General features: G+C 34.9%; 1 long non-coding RNA gene across 1 annotated transcript in view; it reads left to right on the plus strand.

Annotated features, from left to right (window-relative positions):
• The first annotated feature begins 2,773 nt into the window (after window positions 1-2,773).
• The window catches only part of LOC115500715, a 58,689-nt gene continuing 44,478 nt past the window's right edge, over window positions 2,774-16,984 (plus strand). Inside the window, exon 1 of the long non-coding RNA XR_003964622.1 lies at window positions 2,774-2,850. This is a non-coding gene — a long non-coding RNA (uncharacterized LOC115500715). The remainder of the gene's footprint in view (window positions 2,851-16,984) is intronic.

Genomic DNA, 16,984 nt, shown 5'->3' on the forward strand with positions numbered 1-16,984 from the left:
TGATCCCTGAACCCTGGGCTACTTCCTTGAAAGTCTGATATGATATAGCCACCCAAACTGGTGAGTCATCTCTGGAAATTTGAGAACCAATAACAATTTTTGACATTTTATGCAATCTGAAGAAGTTGTGTAACACAGGCTTCTGGTCTTTCAGTGCCTCACACAAAATATAAATTTCAGAAATACTAAATGGTATTAATTTTGTGTAACACACAGAAAACCAAATACACAAATACCCTCTTGCAAGAATTCTTTTATCTAATCCAGTTCTTTGACACAGGAGATTATTCTTCTACTCATATAGGAGAAATGAGATCTGGACTAAGTAGAAAGGGGAAGACTAGACAACTTTTAGGATTAGTTTTATCTGTATTAATAACTTCCTACCCATAGGTAGGCTTTTATGTTTTTTTCTTGTAAATTACGCCTTATAAAAAAAAACTGCTTTCCCTTTTACTCAACTTAAATACATACTCTGCTATAGCAATTCTTCCTACTTGTAGCAACCGATCTAGTTTCTGTCTCAGGGCTTTAACCCTTGCTCTTCCCTCTACCCAAAATGTTCCTTTTTTATGGACCTTTAAATTTCTAGCTCCTTTTTCTGATTCAGATATTAGTTTAACTATCACCTCCTCAGAGAGGTCTTCCCTTGTCTCTCTGCTAAAATAGGCAGCCATTTGTTATTCTTCATCCTAACACCTACTTTTTGTTACCTTTATAGTACCCATCAGTATTTTTAATTATGTAAGTATTCATTTGATTACTATTTTATTGACTGTTTCTCTCTGTAGACTATCAGCTCCATGAATAGAGGTGCTGTGTTGGTCTCATCCACTGTTATAGTCCCATTGTTTGTTACAGTGCATGAAGGAATGGACCCCCAATCAACTTGGAAGTAATAAGTAGAAAGTTTTATTATTTAAATACCTTTGCTCCTGGGGCTCCTAGGTGATTTAATCAATCGAGCATCTAACTCTCAATTTCGAGGCATATTCCAGGATTATGGGATCAAGCCCTGCATGGGCTCTGTGCTGTGCAGGGATTCTGCGTGGTATTCTCTCTCTCTCTCTCTCTCTCCCTCTGCACCTCTCTCGATCACACAGTCTCTCTTTCTCTCTCTCTCTCTCTTTCTAAATTAATAATAAAAAATAATAACTTTGCTCCTTTTATTTTACCTTTTTATCTAAGCTGGCTAAATTGTTGACTAGTGGTTGAATATTATTGGCAAGTATTGTCTGGATCTTTGTGCATTACCTTGTAATTTTTAACTTTACTCCTACAACGTTTTGTTTATTTTGACTTTGTGATATCTTTCTCTATTGAATCTCATTCTGTTTATTTGTTTAATGTTTAATTATTTATTTTTGAGAGAGAGAGAGTGCATGAATTGGGGCGGTTGGGGGGGAGGGCGCAGAGAGAGAGAATCCCAATAAGGCTCAGCACTGTCAGCATGGAGTCCTATGTGGGGTTTGATCTCATAAACAGTCAGATCTAGAGCTGGACATTTAACTGACTGAGCCACCCAGGTGCCCCACCATTCTGTTTATTTTTTACCACCTCTCTAATTGAAATCTATCTAATAAAAATATTAAAATATGCTATTTTAATTTTCCTTCATTTTTCTTATTTTTTTATTTCACTGGGATCCTGTTCTCTATCATTTATGAATAGTTCCCTCAAAGAAACCCTCAATTCATTTTCTAGTTTCAAAATCATCAAGTCAGTCACTGTAGAATCAATCCATCCATACTTATAAGATTACTTCAGCAATAAATGAAACTAAAACAATATTCTTAGTCTGTTATTCAGGATGGGGGGGCTCACTAGATTCCCTCCTTGGTTAAAGTAGGCATATATAATTTTCTCTGATGATAAACATTAAGATTTTCCTAAATTTGTTTGTTTGCCTATTTTATAACAGCTCTAAAATTCTACCCTGGGTAAATTTTTTTGTCATTTAAATAAAATAATGAACAAGACTTGAGCAATATTTTTGTTTATGCTAAATTAAAGTTACATGTCATTCTACATGAAGCAAAATATTCTCATGCATTAAAAACATGTGTTTGGCCAAATCGTGGCAGTTTGGTAAATTATATTGTTCCTGGGATAGGGATGTTTAAGTTATTTGCAAAGAGAAGATGGTTCATAGCACAAGGTCTGTTACAGTCTTATTTTCCCTTTGTATATTATTGTAATGTAATTATGAGTATATTGACACTTTTCCTTGGCATTTAATTTCTTTAACTATCCCATGCACACTATGGCTCAAACCTCTCACAACTTTTTAAACCACAAAGTTGATCATATATTGTCACTTTCAATACTATGGATATCAAAGTTGTTGCTCTCTTTATCATGGAATGAGGAGCAGCTGGGGAAGTTGAAACACCAGGGCAACTTATTCAGTGTCTTATAGGTTGGGTATTATGACATGGCTGTGAAATCTTGTTTGGAGTTTCATCCATTCTTAGAGTGGGTATAAGAGGACTGTTTATACATATGAATCAAAATTATTTTGTTACCCAGTATAAACAGTTTTCCAATTCTCCACTATTTTGAATTTTGCATATATTTCCTAGTCCGAGACCTAGATACTTAATATTTGGTTAGGTGCCTTATTTTGTAATTTTGATCAAAGCATTCATGAAGATGCCTCCAAAATCACTATACAATAGTGAAACACATAAACCTTGTTAGAATCTCAAATATCCCAATTTTACCCTGCGTATAAGTATTTCTTCATTGTCTTATTTTCTTACCTCTTCAGATGGTGATCGTCATGAGAGAAGTGATTTTTTCTCATTCCTTTGGTGTATCTCTAAAGTTCCTACTCTGAGCCTTGGACCTGTAAGTACTCATTCAACATTTGTGGGGAAAAAATTGTATTAAATATCCCGTTATGAATGACCAACTTTAAAAATGCATAGGATATGAAATAATCTGACATTTTTAAGGTAAAAACTCTTAAAAGCCATCGAGACTCTAAAATATCAGTCTGTAACTCTTTTTTTTTTTTTTTTTTTGAGTTTCCAATCTAAACCACTTGTTTAATAGAGGCTTTCCATCCAGACAACCTATTTAGAAGAGATACCTATTTCTGAAATAGTGCCAGAAACCTGTGAGGTCAGACTCGATATCATGCAAAAGATTAGCTGAGTGAAAAAGGAAAAGCCCACATGCTCTTAAAAACCTTCAACACAAATAATCAGCAGCAATAATTGCAAAGAAAAAATGTAACTAATAACACAGTGAATCTTACAGATGAACTGGCATTACAATTTCTGAAATATCACTGTGAAGTTTTGCTTCTCAACTTGTGGTTGACTCTCTTTATTAATGTAACCTCTTGGGGGATGATATTACATCACCTTGTACGTGCGATCTGCACATGGTTGTTAAAGACCTTTAAATCTAATGTGCACTGACCTCTTGAACATTTGCTCTCGCTGGTGGTTTCCAATTTCTTCTATATCAAATGGTGACCTTAACATTCTAACTCACAGATATAACTATTAGAATTGAGCTGACATGATAAATGACTACTCTTGCCATCCTGGTCATATTTTTATTTTTCAAAGATTCAGTTGATAGTTTGGTCTTTTCAGTTTGCCTTTTACTTCTCCTGAATAATGGCCATTTCATTATTAATTTGCATCCCCCACAGAAGAAAAAGAAATACTCAAATAATTTCATTACCAAATATAATCTCTGAAAGTCATTGTTTGATAGTATTGATCAATTATTTGATTTTTTTCTCAAAATTAATCCAGGAACAGTATATGCAACCATGTATACCCATGATTATCTAAAAATCTGCTATCTTTCATATTTGCAGATTTCATCATTTACCTATTATGCCTAGTTCTACTGTTCTCACAATTACCTACAGTTATTTTTAAAAGCCTTCATGATTTAGGCAACTATCAAAGTTTTCTCTAGTCCTAATTCACCATAGGTTAGTTTCCACAGTTTATCCCCACCATTGATGTTTATCTTCCTGCTACCTGATACTAAATATGTCTGAACCCACATTCATTCTCTCCAGGCACTGTCATCACCAAACTGTCTGTCCTTGATTATCATCAACAGCAGAACAGCCCTGTCCTAGCTTATGACAATAACAAATTGAGACTCATCTTCAGTTATGTTCACATAAATTATCTATACTACCTAAAAGATTATTTTTCACTTAGCAAGATTTTAGAAACTCTAATTAACATATTATGTTTAGTCTAGATATCCATCAATTGGCTTAACTGAATTTGTAGCTATATGATTGCCTAAATAAACTTGATATATAACTACAGCATAGTCAGATAAAAATTTTTAATGTTAATGAGGATTTGTTTAATGGACAATAATAGTTCCATTATTTAAACACTAAAAGGCTAAGTGCTATAGTCAAAAATTAAACTAAGCTATTTCTTGAATTATTAATTTGCTTCCATTTAGGTGTCCTCCTTAGAACATTTTATAATCTGAAACAATTGTGACTCTTTCATGATCATTAAATTTTTACTGAAAGAGTTAAACTATTTTCTGTCTAATACACCTCCAAAAATAGCCTTATTTAACTTGACAAACACAGTCCAATACATATTTAAGCTATTTTGAAAATAATGGAAAAATCTTATTAATAACTGTTTTCTCTTGTGGGGTGTGGTGAATAGTAATTTAGGGCAGATGAGAGCAAAGCAATTTAACATTTCCCTTGTTAGTTCCTTTGACCTACAAGTTTGGAGGTCTCTGCAACACCCTTGAGCTTTTTCCACAGGATAAAGTAACGGTTGCTAGGACTTTGCCAAAAAATTCTCTGTTTTGCTGTTAGGTTCTACTTATATCTCGTTCAGGCATTTCTTTCTGATATTATTTCTGTCTGCAAGAAGAGGAAAAAATGTGTGTGTGTGCGTGCACATTGCTTGTAGATATTATATATGGTATATACAGTTAACCCTTGCACAACATGGGCTTGAACTCCAAAGGTCCACTAATATGTGGATGTTTGTAAATAAATACAGTACAATATAGATGTATAATCCCTTCCTTATGATTTTCTTAATAACATTTTTTCTCTACTTTGTGATAACAATACAGTGTATAATACATATACAAAATATGTGTTAGTTTTTCATGTTATTGGTAATGCCTCTTTCTGGTCAATAGTAGGCTATTGGTAGTTAAGTTTTGAGGAGTCAAATGCTTTATGTGGATTATCAATTCTGCTAGGGGGCCAATGGTCATATCCCTGCATTATTTAAGAGTCAACTGTATTAAATTACAGGTAGCATATATCTATATTATATATGTTTCTTTCCACATAAATTGTCTCTTGGCTAAAGTTGATATTGCTCAAAGGAATGATGCCCTTTAACTTGATCTTATGTAATGAATCTATGTGTCCGATGAGTTAGGAATATATATTACCTTTACCTTAAACAGCATGGCCATTTTCTTTAACCCACTTATGGAGTTACCTCTCACCATGGTTCCCATTTCTCTCTGTCTTGGCTCTTCAATCAGGTCAAGAGAAAAAAAAAATCATGCAAGTATATTTTTGAGGAAACCAGTAAATGACTACTAGCAATAACTTATTGAAGTAAACTACTTGATTACCTTCAGGCCTTCTCTGAACCCTTTTATATTCTGGGTTTGTGGTGACTGCCTATTTTCACAATTCAGAGCAAATGCCAAATCAAAATATTATCCAGTGAAAAACGTTCAGAGCTGTGAGTCAGCCAGCCCACAGTGCAATTGTAATTCTACCCTTACTTAACTGAGAATTTTGATAATTCCTGAAGTTTCCTGGATTTCATTTTCTTTGTTCGTAACATGAAGTAGTTGGATTAAGTTATCTAAAATTTCCTGCTATTCAAAAGTTCTGGGGTTGAGAATACTGTAAACAGAATTGAGAAAAAATAGTTTGACTTCAGTCAATTTCCATTCTCACTTTCACCTTTCCTCCCGCTAGAGGCGCCAGGTGCACTCATTCTGCCCAAGGCCTCCTCAATCCATAAATTGCCGGCCTGACCCCTGACAAGTTTGAGCTGGTGACTTCTGAGCCTAGGCAACGTCTGCTTTATTTTGAAATAGTGCCGACCTCCAATAAATGCAACCTGAAATGAAAGCAAACTCCTAATATCTAATCTTTTTTATCATAGTCTACTCTTTGATCTCTCTCATCAGCTCAGGAGTGTTTTACGGTAATATTATTACCTAGTTGTATAGAAAACTGCCATTTTCACATATTTCAATAGCAGTTTAAATTACTACAATCTTTATACAAAGTAAATTGGTAATAAGCAACAAGAAGACTTCCAATTTTTTCATAATCTCTGACCCGTAAGTTCAACATCTAAGACTTTGTTTTCAAGAAATATTAGGAGAGACACAAAAAGATATAAATACAACACTATTCCTAGGGAGGAGGAGGGTAGATTGAAAACAACAGAAATATCCAAAATATGACATCTGTTAAATAAATTATGAGTACCTCTGTAATGGGGCATTATATAGCCATAAAAATCATGGTTTAAAGAATAATAATATGGCAAAAATATGACTAATTAATCAGTATAATTTCCAATTGGGAAAATTCAGGAAAGAATAGAAAAACAAAGAAAAATATCTGGATGTCCACTACTCAAGTCTATCATTGTTTATACATTTGTGTTTCTCCTATCTCTATTAAAACCAAGTTTTGCTTTAAAATGTAAACAATAGAAAAACAAACAAAAAAACCTCATTTAAAGGACTTTTCTGTGCCAATGGCCACATATTAAAAAGAAACCAAGGTGTGTGTGTGTGTGTGTGTGTGTGTGTGTGTCTATCTGTCTGTCTGTGTGTTTGTGCTGAGGCATGAAAACCCGGGAAACCGATTCAGAGTTTGTATACATGTAAATGTAAAAATCATATAGACACATGGAGCCTTCAACAATATTGCAGTTTCTCCCTCTCAGCAGGGTTTTTTCAACATCAACAGATAATTATTTTGGGGGGGATTTCTCTGTGTATTGTAAGAGGTTTAGTAATATCTCTGACCTCTCTGTGATAGATGTCACTATTAATTCTCCCCTCACCAGTTCGTAATGACCAAAAATTGTCGCCAGATGTCACCAGATTTCTCTTGAGAGACAGTATCATTACCACTTAAGAACCACTGCTCTAAAGCTACATTCTTCTAGACGGTTTCTTTTTAGCAGCAAAAGGATATATCATTAGATTGTTTTTAATGGGTAGGAAAAGCAGAAGATCCGGATAAAAGTCACTGTTGGGAAGATTTGCCACATACTCCTGACTCCTAAGTGTTGGTTTGTTGTTGTTGTTGTTTAAATGTTTTCAAGTACTGGCACTGTCTCCTAAGGTATGGCTCCCTTACACAGCAGCTGGGACAGGAGAGGCCAAAAGCTTTGGATCCCCAGTAGTCTCAGCCTCCAGCATCTGACGAGCAGGCAAAGTCTTAAATATTATTTTTATATCTCTAGGCTGACACCATCCACCAGTCCAAGAGAAACAGAACTGCCACAGCCTCCCGTATATCTCCCCACCTGGGAGGGATAGGAGTGCCTCTGTTACTATTCCCTGTGACCTCTACTGACACCGTGGGGGAGTGGTTACTGCTTGGCAATAGTGAATGACCTGACTTTCCACTAGGCTTCCTTTGACACCACCCCAGTGAGGATGAGAAGGGGCACCTAGTTATGCTGGTGGGGGTGGAAGTCCAGCTCCCCATTTGGTTTCCACTGACTCCACAATGGGAGTCATCCCTGACAATAGTCAAATTCCTGACTCCCTTCCTGGCCTTCTCTGACACCACCCTAGTTGGGGAGGAGTTGGGACACCTCAGTAAGCCTTGGCATGGGTAGAATTCTAGGCTCCCAACATGGCCTTTGCTAGTGCAGGTAGAAATGGAGCTACCATTTTATTAGTGGTGTTTATTAGTGTGTTTAGCTGGAGTAGAGCAACTACTTTCTAAAAGCTTTCTGCTTGCCAGGCTGCCCCTTCCCTGGCCATTGGCTAGAGAGAGCAGGCTTGCCTTGAGGCTATTTTTGTCTGCATCCTTTGGCATTTCCAGGTTATCTGCTAACTCAGCTCCAAATCTGGGATATACGATGTAAAAATATATGTACTTATGTAATGTATAGCTTCCCCCAAATCATCTTTTTCATTGACATTTTTGAAGTTACTAGCATAAGAAGTTACAAAGAAATATCCTAATTTAGTCTTCTACATGTCTATAAATTCTTTGCTTTTAATTTGTACTCTTGTATTTTCCTGAGTTCAAGAAAAATCTTTTACCTCAGGCCACACTGAAGGTCTAGAATATTGTTTTGAATTAATGTATATTATTGCTCTTATAGAACAGTATTGTAAGGACAGGTACATTTACAATTAGGCAGCTTGAGAATGGGATAGTAATCATACCATTTCTTTACCATGTGACCATAGACTGGTCATGAATCCTACATAGGTCTTATTTTCATCCTCTCAGATAGAATGACATATCTGTCCTACAGTTTTGCAATGAAGCTGAAATAAAATTAAATAAATGCTGGCAATTAACACTGCTTCTGGCTTTTAGGAGGTGCTTGATACATGCTAGATTTTAGCTGATATAGGGAGCAAAACATTTTCCTCAACCCTCTTAGCATCCTGGGTCAGGTTTTAAAATTAAACTGACAAAGCCACATTAAGAGGAGAAAAGCATATACATTTAAGTTTTACATAATACAGCAGCCTTCATAAGGAAATGAAGTCGCAAAGACACAGACTTGTCTTTTTATGCTAGGTTTGATGGGGAGTGGAGAGTTGGTTGGGTAAAGGAGTAGGAGGTAATTATACATTACATTGGGGGAAATTTAGACAGTCCTGTTAAGATTCTTCTTGGGGTCCCTTTGTCTTTGGAGAAAAAGATGCTCCTTTCCTCTGTAAATACAAGGGCACCTCTCACAGAGGGATTTTATGGCCTGTTTCAGGGAAGGATGATATGGATAGGTGAACTTTTCGGCTTCTGCCATGTTCTCAAACTCCTTCAGCTTAGATTATTCAATATTGCACAGTGCCATATTTTAGGGTAGTATGTCCTGCATCCCATCACTATTTTAGAGTATAATGAATAATTACATTGATGGTGACATTCTTTATCTTTTCAAATTTATTAGTAAAATACTCTAATTTGAATTTATGCTCTCAATAAATTTGTTTTGAATACTATATAATATTTAAATAGTAATGTTAATTAGTAAGGAAGTTTTCCAGTAAAGTACTTTCTCAAAAAGAATACAAGTCAGAGATGTCTGGGTGGCTCAGTCAGTTGAGCATCTGACTTTAGCTCAGGTCATGATATTACAGTTCGTGGGTTCAAGCCCCGCGCAGGGCTCCATGCTGTCAGTGCAGAGCCTGCTTGGGATTCTCACTGTCTCCTGTCTCTCTCACCCTCTCCTGCTCACACTTTCTTTCTTAAAATAAATAAATAAACTTGAAAAAAAAAGAATGCAAACCAAAGTAAAGAAATTCATGTCATTCAGCTTTGTGAGAGGATGTTATTTTATGTGTCCATCCTCTTCTGTTTATATTGGGCCACATTATGTTCTTGTTACCTTAACACACCCCATGTTTAATACCCAGCTCTTCATGCTTTCTCCTGTGATCCTGTTCCCTAGGTCTCTGCTTTAGCAGGCTACACCCATTAAGAATTTTCAATATTAGAGAGGTGCCTGGGTGGCTTGGTCAGTTAAGCATCTGACTTTGGCTCTGGTCATGATCTCATGGTTCCTGAGTTTGAGCCTCGAGTTGGGCTCTGTGCTGACAGCTCAGAGCCCAGAGCTTGCTTTCGATTCTGTGTCTCCCTTTCTTTCTGCCCCTCCCCGCTCATGCTCTGTTTCTCTCTCTCTCAAAAATAAATAAACATTAAAAAAAGAATTTTCAATATTAGAAAACAAAAATAACATCTTAATATGGGGTTTGGTGATCAGTGATTGATAAGAGGGTCAGCTGTATTAAAGAGCCTCAAAACCAGTTGACTCAGTATTTGGTTTTTCAGTCTAGATCTTGCCCTGCTACCTAATTGGTTGGACACAGAATCTGATCAGAAACAAAACAAATGGGGCTTCTGTGTGACTCAGTCAATTAAGCATCCAACTCTTAATTTAAGCTCAGTTCATGATCTCAGGGTTCGTGAGACAAAGCCCTGAGTCAGGCTCTGTGCTGACAGCAAGGTGCCTGCTTTAGATTCATTCTCTCTCTCTGCCCCTCCTCGGCTCATGCATACACATGCACGCAGTCTCTCTCTCTCTCTCTCTCTCTCTCTCTCTCTCTCTCTCTCAAAATAAATAAACTTAAAACAAAAAACCAGACAACGCAGACAAGAAAATCCAAGATTTGGAATTTACATGCCAGGAGGAAAAAATGGTAAACAAGTTGGGATAAGAATGGGAAAATTTAGTTGCAGAGTACAAACTGTAAACTTTACAAAAGTATAGCATAAATGCAGAAAAGTGCACTAATTATAAGTGCACAGCTTAATGTATATTTCACAATGTGAACACATTTAAATAACCATCATCAAGATTAAGAAGCAGAACATTAGGAGAGCTCCATGCTGCTTTCCAGGCACCATTTCTACCTGCCCCAAGGGTAACCCTATTCTATGTTCATTCTGAAGCTGTGCAACACTGGCAAGGGCTATATGCCCTCCCTGACTTTTGGTAGGAGAGAACATTCTATTTGAAATCCAGGATAAGATATGATTTCCTCAATTTATGAATTCTATGATGATTTTTCTTATTATATAGCAGCATTAAACTCCTTATCCTTTAGCCTCTTAACAATCTTGAGACTTAACCTTTTCATAGCCACTGTGAAGACAGTTTTAACTAAGTTCCACATATGGTATGGAATCACAAAATGACTCAATAAAATAAGGACTATTTGTAATCACTCCACATTTGCTGAGGAAACTGAGGATAAATGAGTTGGCCAAAGTCTTAGTGTTAACAAGTGGCAGAGTAGGGAGTAGAGTGCAAATTAATCTGATTCTAAAGTGTAAATTCTTAACCACAAATTTATTCTCACACTCTCCCACAGATACCAATAAGATCTGATATTGTTGAAACTCTCTCCTTTATTTCGCTTCGATCGTTTCACATTCAGTGGCTCATTGTAAAAATTGCTTCCATCATTTGATACTTTTGGAACTTAAATGTAGAAGCAAAGATAAAAAAGAAAGCTGCTGGAAATGATGTGCCCAGTAAAATCATATATTCTGGAAGTTTTAATGAAGACTTACACCTTAGATGATGGACTACATCCTTAATTTTTAACTATTAAGATAATATAAAAACTTCCTCTTAGATATGATATTTAGCTTCAGGAATAACTGTTGAATGAGAAGGTCATGTATTGTACCTTCTGGAATATTTTCAAGCTTTGTAATTAGTAAATGCTATCTAGAATTAGATCATTGAGTCTTCGTGGGATACTCCATTTATATTTAAAGGTTTGGAATCAAAGCACTTTTAACACATGCCAATCTCTTAATCTATGAAGGTACTAGTTTCAAAGATTAGGTTTCAATTATCAATGAGTTTATGGCATAAACAATGTTCCATAATAGTAAATAAATTCACATGAAGAAAAACTATTTAAGGTTTCATCTTCTTTACTTTTTACCTAGTATTGCACCTGTAGGAGACATAATATATGGTTATTCTAGTAAATAACCAAATGTCCTTACAGTTCAAGTATAAAGTAACAGGTTGATGATGAAATAGATTTATTCTGAGATCAAACTCTCATTATTATGCCTGACCCATTAATACACAGTTCTTTGTGCCTTAGATTTACACAGTCCTCAAGCAAGAAGAAAAGGTTATTAAAATTAATTTTTCCCGTAGGACTTATTCTGGATTTTCACACACATTGCACAAGCAAAATGGCTTTTAAAACTCATGCTTTTTGTCATCCTAATTGTTTTACACATCTTGGCAACTTTTCACACCCTGCATAAAACAGGGGCTCATTAGGAGTCATTAGAAAATAATATTTTTCTTGCAAATGCATTAGAGAATTTGCACATTATTTTATGCCATTTTGGGAAGAGATGTAAATTGTGACTAATCATGAATCAAACAGGGTCACTTAACAATAATGCAGGAAAGAGTTTCTCAGCAATAACATTTCAGAAATGAGAACTTGATGGGATTTGGACATTGAACCCTTATTACCTGAAAATAAATGTATAGCATTTTATTTTTATTTGATAGTTTTTAGTTCTTAAGTGATTAGGTGATATTTTGATTTCTTCTTAGGTATTACAAGAAGAAAATAAGTGTAAGGAAATGAACAATAAAATCAAAGTCAAAGGTGAAAGTTGTATTCTTAGTTTACTTTTACCAAATGATTTCTTACAGAAATAACATAGATATGAAGTGGGAGAGAAGGAATGTAAGGTAAATTTAGCAGAAGTATGCAATTTAGATAGTGAGATGTTGTTGGAGGAAGAAAAAAAGGCCTGTATTTCAGTATTACCAATGTTTAAGTCATATGAATGAACAAATCTGATTTTATAGCCACTTTATGGAGGATCCAGGAGTAGTATTATCATTAGATCCTTAAGAACAACAAGAAAAAAATAATCAAATCATTGCCATGTAAATCAAGTGCATACATAAAGAGCAAATAAAAAGCATTCTCTAACTTTGTTTCTTAGAGCCACTTCTCTTTATTCAGTCATACGCAATTGCATATGCACTGAGGTCCTGAACAAATAGGATGTCAGAATCACATAGTGAACTTTACATTCTAACTTTCTTGACATTTTTTATAACTATCTTTTATTTATCAAAACTAAGAAATTAACACTGATACAACACTATTTACTGAACTACAGACTTCATTCATATTTCTCCCAGTTTTCCACTATTATCTTTTTCTGTTGCAGGATCTAGTTCAGATTACCACATTGTATTTAGTTTAATACCTCCTTAGTCTCTTCTAATCTATGATGACTTCTCCTTCTTTCCTTATCTTTTATGGCCTTGATGCTTTGAAGAGTCATTGTTTTTTATTTATAGAATGCCTCTCAATTGAGTTTGTCTGATATTTTCTCATGACTAGATTAAGGCTTTGGGGTTTGAGGGAAGCATAGCACGGATGTGCCCTTCTCATTTAATCATATGAGGCCAACTCCTTCTTTTAACATTTACTTTAAATTGGTTTCCACGGGAAGCTTATTTGTGTGGTATAATTCTCTGGGTATGCAAGCTATAGACATGTTCTTGGCCTTTCTTGCCTAAAAAGAATAAATGAAAAAGTTGGAAAAGGAGTCAAGACAGTTTTATGGACCAAACAGAATATTAACAGGATCTAAGAAATTATGAGAATCGTTGTTAAAAAAGCTAGAGTCATTTTATGCTATTTTAATTGGACATCTCTGCCATGCTGATTGACATCTGTGGCTCTTTTCAACTCAGTTGAGAATAAATAACATCAATGACCACTGTATTCTGTCTATTATTTATAAGCTACCGAGGTTCAATGAGTCTTCTCACTAGAGTTGCCTCTGCATCAGGAAAAAGGTAATGAGAAATGCAATAATTGCTGAAGTTGGACTGATAGATGGTAAGGATCATGTCCAAAGACACATTTATATTCTTCATTGGCTGATAATCTGCTTTGTTACTTGTTGTTTACAAATAAGCCTTGAGTTTCACACAATTTGGTCACACAGGTAGACTTCGGAGCCAGATTGCTTGGGTTCAAATTCTTGCCCTTCCCCTTCTAGTTGCCAAGTCACTGTCCCTTCTACATATTTTGAGCTATTGCACATAGAACCCTAAAACAACAACACCTAGTAAGTATTCAATAATTATTAACTGCTATCATTATTGTTCAAAGCTACAAGACTTTATTAGTAAATATTTTATGTGTCACATTTTAGTGTGGACAAATAAGGCATAGAACTTTTTAAGGGAGAAGGGGCATTATACAAATAAAAGTACTCTTACATAGTTTGCTTAGCCTTTTTTATATCATTTATTATATATATATATATATTTCCCTATATCCCAAAATTAAATGCTTAGTTTCCTATTTTAAGACTGAGTTCATATTTATTTTTCCAAATACATTCTTCTTTCAGTTCTCATTTATTTTACCAACACTCACATCATGTTTAGTTTTCAGATATCAGGCCTCTTGATACCTAAACTTTCCCTGTTAATATTGACTTTTAGATTCAAAAGTTGGCTTAAAAACCTGGAGAATTTTATATTTATTCCTGGTATACCATAGCAGTTAAAGCTATTTATTTAGTACTCTTAAATAGTTTATTTAGTAATCTATGCTGCTAATAAAAATGGGAAATCAAAATATAAATAAACTCGTTAAGAGTTTGCAGACTGGGATGACAAGTACTGTTCACATAAATAAACAGTGACGTATAATCATCCTTTTATGATCTGATTTGCCTGGTTTTGTTTGAGCATGTAGGATGACCTTCTAGGTAAGATCGCTCCTTGCTTTTCTAAATTGGAGCATCCTAGAGGCTATATAAAATAACTGCACAACAAATTTATACTCCCACAAAAACTGTTTCACTATCCTCGCTGTGATGAAATTATATCCAGTATATGATATAAACAGCTCTTCATTAAATGAAGGAGTTTCTTTTCACTCATTCATGTGTGAATCCTGTGATTCCCATTGACAATGATCTGAGGAACACAAATAAAGCTATTCTTGAAGTTCTTACACAAAGTGAAAAAGGGCTCTCTCAGAAGTCTCTACCAAATCTGTCATCAAGTCTCATTGGCTCAAATTGGGTCACCTACCCATTCCTTGCTCACTGTTCAAGGAAATGCATTGCCTGGAGCTGGCATTGGTCCAACTTATCATGACACAGGTCAGCTGGAGGGCAGAGGACAAAAGGTAAAATCTTTGAGTTCTGTTAGGAAGAAGAAAGGAGAATGAATGAAAAATAGGCATTAAAAATGTATATTATGGTAAAAATTGGACATATATTAAACATACATCCACATGTCTATTAGTGTAAGAAAGTTTCTGCCTTCACAAACTTACATTCATTGGCAAATACAGACACTCAAATTAAAATAACTTTAATATTCAATATGTGCAACAAAAAAACTGAAACAGGGTAATGGGGGATGCTCATTTTAGGGAGTGGCCTCTCTGAGATGGCGATATTTTAGTTAAGACTGGAATGGTCACAAGAGGCAGCCAGGTGAAGACCTGTGGAAAGAATGTTCCATTTCAGAGAGAAAGGCAAGTGCAAATTCCCCAAGGCAAGCTTGGCCTTTTCAAGTGAGATAAAGACTGGCAGAGCTACAACCTCATGAAGGAGATAAGAGATTGAATATGAGAAGTCTTTGGGACTAGCTCATGTCCAGATCATAATGAAAAGTTTGGATTTTGTTCTACTTGAACTGGAAAGGCACCAGGGTTGCATTTCTGGGGAGAAAAGAGAGGCATCAAAGAGAAGTAAAGCTTTCTGATGTCAGTCTCACAATTTCACCTGCATTCATTTGTGTCAGCCAATCTCTTTGATCATGGGGTTTGAGACCATTCATTTGAGTACCCCCAATATTTTTCTGATTTTCTGCAAAAATTATTGGTTAATTTTTCATATGCAGTTATTCTACAAAATGGGTCACTTTCTAATTTTAGAGAACCCATACTATTAACTTGAAACCACAAATTTACAACTGTCCAAAATGGAAGTTGGACTTCATTGCAGATTACTGAGGTAGTCAAAATATCCAGACTGGCTGGGAAACATTTTAAATGAGCAGATTTGTCAAGGTATGTACCATAAGTCAGAAGTAACTGCTATTCCTTCAACAGTCTCAACTGTCAACTCCATCCTCCTCCTGAATAAAAATAAACATTTTCTCCATAACAAAGGCTTTTTATAAAAGCAATAAAACAACTCAAGGGAGCATTGTTATCATGAGCTAATCACGCCCTTGGGGAATTAGAGGCACTTAGCTGCACCCAATGCCTCACAGCACCTGAGGGCTGTGATTATCTCCTGATAACCTCCCAGTCTGTCAGACAGACCTTGTTGGTTAATTAGATAATATTCAACTTGGTAATACTGTTTTTGAAGATTTTTTTGGAAGTTGCATAAACAAACACAATTTATAAAAACACCTACATACATACACACACGTATCAGCCAAAAATTGGATAATTATCATTTACTTCAAATGAAACCAAGTTTTAAATAACTATATTTATATGTATATTTGTATTTATATTTATATTTATATTTATATTTATATTTATATTTATATTTATAAAATAGAGTCTAAGAACTAAATCCTGAGGTGCTACTTAAACAATGAGTAATTCTGATGAGCTCAACCCAGGAAATCTTTTAGAGAAACCACAAAAAATTACATAATGTAGTTTATTTACAATTAACAAATGGTTGTGACATTTCAATCCTTTTTATAAGATTCAGTTGCCCATTGTTTAATAAAGAGTTGGGGCAGAATTATGAATGCATATTGTTAATAATAAATCCCGGCATAAACATATACATTAACTTGGAAAAGTTTGTCATAATAAGGCTTATGTTAGGGTGACATAGAAAAACTTAGAAATAAACTTGAATATTGACAGTTATTTGGCAGTTCAAATGTTTTAATTAGTTTAAATATTTAAAGAAAAAAATCGCACAGCTGTGTTACTCTGCAAAATAAATTTACCTACTCTTAAAATGATTGTAGTGTCTATGAATCTCACAAACTATGATATTACATTAATAAATGGGTGAATTTTTTAATAAAAGATGCCATACAACTGAAAATATTTTATAGCACTATCACTTTTCACAAGTGATAATTAAGAAAATTAAAAATGATTCAAAAGTTTAATTTTGTTTTTCTTGGCTTTCTTATGTACTTAAATATGAATGAACTAGATTGACCTAAATAATAATAATTCAAGGTAGAGTTTAAGT

This window comes from Lynx canadensis, chromosome A2 (genome assembly GCF_007474595.2).
Source record: "Lynx canadensis isolate LIC74 chromosome A2, mLynCan4.pri.v2, whole genome shotgun sequence".
Taxonomy (NCBI): Eukaryota; Metazoa; Chordata; class Mammalia; order Carnivora; family Felidae; genus Lynx; species Lynx canadensis.